Here is a 5,629-nt window from a genome sequence, read left to right as displayed (position 1 = left end):
AGGGAAAGAACTCCTGGTTTTCTTCCCTGCTTCCAACAGTAATGGATGGGCTATTTACCTAAGAAATCTAAGAAGGCCGAATAGATCAACAGCATCAACCTATCTTCTAAGAAGCCTTATTCTAAATATACCTGTTAAAAAAACTGGGCATAATCTAATATTATTCACAGACTAGAATGTCTTTGACAAGGAATTTGACATCCTCTGCAAATTTCAAGGCATTTGCAAACTATGTTTGGTGTCTGATCTCTGCGTTTCTCTTTCTAAATGCATTCTTTCTTAAAGAAAACTGGCACTGAAATACAAAGGAAGGAAGGAAGGAAGGAAGGAAGGAAGGAAGGAAGGAAGGAAGGAGAAATAAAGAAAGAAAGCAGAAAGAAGAATTTAAAAAGAGAGAGGAGAAATGAGAAAGAAAGAAAGAAAGAAAAAGAAAAAAGAAAATGATAAGAAAGAAAGAAAAGAAAGATAAGAAAGTAAAAATAAAATAATGAAAAAGAGGAAAAAAAAGGAAGAACAAAGAAAGAAGAAAGAAAGGAGAAAGAAAGAAGAAGCAAAGAAGGAAAGAAAAAAAAAGAAAATATGAAAGGAAGAGAGAGAGGGAAAGTGAAAACCCATCATGTTTCTTCTTTAAAAACTTGGAAGAAAGACACCCTAAATGTATTAGTACATCAAAAAACTAGAGGCACAGATTTCACGGTGTCTGCCAGGTGTTAAATTTTCATTTAAATGTGTCTTGATCCTCTTTCTAGTGCTCATCGTCTTAACTGTATTAAACTACTGCCAGTCTGCTCGGAGAACCAGTAGTACCAATACTGGTGTGAAATTTCATCGTTTCATCTTAAGTAGTATGAACTTCAAAGACTACCTCTGATCATTTTGATGCTAATTATTTTAAACAACCTGCACAAAACAAATACCCAGCTTAATCTATTTAAATCCAACTATAAAAGAGAGCAAGATCTGGTTTTGGTTTTGACTCAGAGGACCCCTGAGAATGAAAGAAAAAACCCTTAACACCAGAAAACCAAAATAAACCTGGGCCAAACTGTCTCACAGAGAATAGATTTAGGTACCAAAAAAAAAAAGCGTATTTATCTGAAATACTTTTGCTTTTAACTTTTCATCTAGTTTTCAAAGTTCTTAACTTTGATGCACTCTTTAGACATTACATATCAAATGGCAATATTTCCCTTGAGCAAAGCTTTTCCCTGCAGAGCAGAAAGGGATTTGAGATGCAAGATGCTGAATATTTCAGAGTTTCCATAGAAGCCCATGGGATTGGAGTGCTCTTGGCTCCTGGCAAAAAGTGCCACTACTGTGTGGAAGTAAGTTCCAGCTCTGAAATGTTGCTCGCTTGATTGTTTTCAAAACAAAAAACCAATACTAGCTTTCCTCATGATACCCTGGAAATAGCAGCTACAGTACAAAATGGCAGTTTTCCTCACAACAAGAACCTGTTTAATTTTGACCCTTCCATCTTACGATGTTTAGTTTTTGTCGGAAAGAGAACTTTAATAACGGGTACATTAGATCTTGATAGTAGAGTGGTTCTACTTGTTGGATCTTTAAAGCTTTGTGCAATTCCTTACTTTCCCTTTTTCTCTTTTTTAGCAGAAAATTATTGAATATCAGAACTTTCATTTACTTACAGAAATCATGGGTAACTAACAGCTGTTTTCAGTAAGGCATTGAGAAACTGTATGTTCTGAGAAGCGCTTCTCAGATGTTGCTGTGTTTGTAAGCTGCTGGCTGTCAGGTTTCGCTTGTGCTGTTATCTCATGCAAATCTGTACTTTGCGATATCTTTCTCCCTTGAGTGTCTTCTGAGTTCTTTACTGTATCCTTTTCCTTTTGGTTTTCTTTCCTTTTAGCCTGTTTGGTCTGGCTGTGTCCTGCTTTCTTTCCTTCTTGCTTTCTTTCCATCTTGATGTCTTTCATTCTGTCTAGAGAGATATATGCAGCTTGACAGATCCTTCCCCAAAGCCAAATCTGCATCTTCCAACAGGCTTTTGCTTATCTTTGAATCCCTCACACCAATCATTTTCAGATCACAAACAGCGAAACTGGCTAGCGTCTGATCTATAATCAAGGATAACCTGTTTAAGATCATTTGGAAAAATTTTCCTCAGTTTCTCCCACCTTTCATAAGTGTCATGAAATCTACACCATTCGGGTGCTTTATTTTCTTGGGAGTAAAATAGTTATCAGACTTCCGAATGGCAACTATATAACTTCTTTTCTTAATGTGATTTGGTTGTCTACTTTTAAGAGCAGGTTCCTGCCTTATTCAGGTGAGATCTTTCCTAAACCCAAGAAAGAAGGTTTTATATTTTTACATAGCATTACTACCAGTTTTGAAAATCTTTTCCATTATTCCGTTATTCAAAGGAAATGTCTATTGATCGGAGGCTACTTAAGCTATAGAAGTTCTGTTGGGGAACATCCAATTTGGGATAGTGAGTCATGCAATTACTGGAAGAAACATATTTTTTAACAAACCATGAAGTTCCTTCATGAAATCAACACTAATAACATTGCTATGGATATTGCTTGTCTGCTCTGGAAAAGGAGCCAAAGTGCTGGGGTTTGGAGAGGAGTCTAACCAAACAGAAGAGGTATAAGTCAGCCACGCTTTTACACTCAGGAGAACTGAACCTCCACAGAAATTGTGATTACCAGACTTGAAATAGTGACAGAAATGGTGTCTTCAGGTTGTATTCACCTGTTAAGAAAATATCTTACATATACCCTTCTCACATGAGATATTTCTGTCATTACTATTAGCAGATATTTCCCCCTGAACTTGGAGGTCAGCATTGTGCTCATCCAGTTATCACCATCAGGTTCTGGTGTGTCTGTCTCCCTCTGCCTTTTCCCACTAGCGCTGTTCAGCTCTTCTCACAAGGATGGGGTTCATGGCTCCAACCTGGCCCACCAGACCCAACCTGTCATATGCTCCCTTCCAGGGTATCCTACATCTGAAGTACCTTCTCCAGAGGAGAAGGTGAGCACCTCCTTTTATCTTCTTTGTTAGTGTCTCCTTTGAGTGGCACTAACATCAACATGTATGTTCAACTAACACTAAAAGGTGGTTTTATTGACTCTCTTGTAATATTTATTATTTTTACTCATGTTCTGAAACTTGGAAGTTAGTGATTTGCCATAAGATTTCAACTTTTTATCTGCAAAGAAAAGAGCAACTCTAGGCTACATGGCTCTAAAGGGGTAAAATGAATTAACGAGTCTGACTCATGATATTTTATAATTTTTGGTGGGGTTGGTATTATTTGGATTGTTTTCATAACTAGCCAAAAATAGCTAACCTCACTCTATCAACAGTAAAAGACTTCAGGTAGTAACATCAGTCCCAAGCTTTGAGAACAACCAAAGCCCTCACACCTTGTATTAACTTAAAAATTGACTACAGATGGTTTTTCCTCCCAGCTTTTGTGCTTTCGAGTTTTTTTTTATTTCTGATTTTTTATTCCAGCAGCTTCTAAAATGTCTTGAAATGAAGCTTAAGTTTCCTGATGGACACTTGGCTCCATGAGTTGTGGCTACATGAAAAAAAAAATAGCATAATTTGAGCTTCATAATAAAATCTTGGAGCACCAGCAACATGGAAAATAGTGTTCATGCCCTTTTTACAAATGATGTGTCAAGACATTATTGACTGGGAGATCTGCAGAAATGTAGGCTTCTGACTAGTTTTAGGTCATATCTAAGGCTAAGGGAAACCTCGGACTTGATTAAGAACAGGGCTTAACAAACTCTGAGAACCAAATATGGCCTCAGGTTGGTTGAAACTATAAAATGGATCACACAGATATAGATGTCCTGGTAAAGTGATGCTTCAGTATATGTAGAGCCCAGATAAACTTCCTATCTTCTCTTCTGCAGAGATATATTAAAGTTCTTGTGTACCTGCTTCACAACCTTCTTCACAAAAAATGGCAGGTTCAGTTAGAGCCGGGCCCTGAGAAGTATCAATAGATCTGTTTAATATACGTGTTTAGTGATGCTTTTTTCCTTATCATATCCAGTATAGTGTAGCACTACACAACAGATCTTATTATGAAATATTTAATATTTTATAATAATCGCTAGTAAACCAGATGTCCTAATAGGCATCATTTTCAGTAGCTTAAAAACTCGTCCTGCAATATGCAGGTTTGCCAGGAGAGGGAGCAATCTACCTATGGACTCGCAGCTTTTCAGCAGCCTTGCTCATGTTTTTAAAAACCTTCCTATTTAAACAAGTGAGGAAGGAACGGGACTTCTACCCTTTCTTTTAGAAATCTGGCATTTGTTACAGTTTCCTTTGTGTCTAAGAGCAGGAACACAGAAGGAAGAGAAGTGGGAAATATTTGTGCAGGTGAAGAAAACAGTTTGTGAAGTAACCTTGAATTATATCCTGAAGAAGGAAAGTTTGCTGCAGCTGAAGTCTTGAAGGGCGGGAGGCCTGGCAGTGAAAGCTGAAATTAGTGGGAGCAGAGCCTTCATGGTTCTCTGCAGACAATTCTCGAACTGTTTTACAATCTGGTTTGTGAGGTGATACTAAACAGAACAAACAGGCGTCTTGTTTGGGCAAGTACTTCTCGCGTGGACTTCTTGCGTGGAATAGAAAAATTGTCCTCATATGAACAAAGGCACCACCATTTTAAAAATTTAAGGGCAGGAGGAAAATAATGGGCATTTTACTTTGCATTTTAATGGGTTTCACAGTATACCTGGGCTTTAAATACAAAAGCATTTTAAATTTATTCAGTTTGTCATACAGACTCTGTGCGCTCCTTAAACAAACACCTCACTCAAAAGAAGAAATGTGTAAAAATAATAATGTAAACAGAATCTGAAATCCTTTAAATATCTTTCCTTATTTGATTTTCTTGGTGTTATAAGCGGTATTTGTATTTTACTGTTATTGAACGTTTCTTCTTTATATGAAGAGCCTTTCAAACACACATGCAAGCACATTGCCTTGAGTGACCCCCCCATCAGGTTAATATGCACAATTTTTCCACTTGTATCGAGCAAAATTCTTTCAACACTAGTCTGAAGGGTGTCATTAAGAACATTTATTGGCAGGCTAAATTATTAGTACACTTTAAAAAAAGTCCACTTTGCAGCATTAAGAATGTGTCCGTGTATTTATATTTTAGCATTTATTTATTGATGGCTTTCCTAATGATGGACAAACTGCAATTCTTACTCATGTGAGTAGCACTCTGGAACTTTTGCTGTAAAATAGCATAATTCATATGAGTAAATGCTGCCTTTTAGAGCCCTAAATGCTTTACTAAGGTCCCAGTCTTGGCAAAGTTTATCCAGGAAAATAGTCATTACTCAGCGCAGGGAGTACTTTGAAAAGTGAGAGTGTTCAGAATTCTATCCTCAGTGGATCTTAATTAATCTTAATCAGTGCAGATGAGATAGCTGATACTTTCATAAAGTAAGACCTCTGAGGTCCTGAACTATCCCTTGTAATCACTGGGAGTTGAAGGAATTCAGCGCTGTTCAGAATTAGCCTCGCATTTGGAAACATTTACATATCAGATGCATTGATACTATTAACCAGACCTGAAAGCAGATACCTTGCTGCACTGAAGAGCTGTCCCCAAAAAACAACA

This window comes from Egretta garzetta, unplaced genomic scaffold, assembly GCF_000687185.1.
Source record: "Egretta garzetta isolate BGI_Z169 unplaced genomic scaffold, ASM68718v1 scaffold251, whole genome shotgun sequence".
Classification (NCBI taxonomy): domain Eukaryota; kingdom Metazoa; phylum Chordata; class Aves; order Pelecaniformes; family Ardeidae; genus Egretta; species Egretta garzetta.
Note: the sequence above shows the minus strand (reverse complement) of the source record.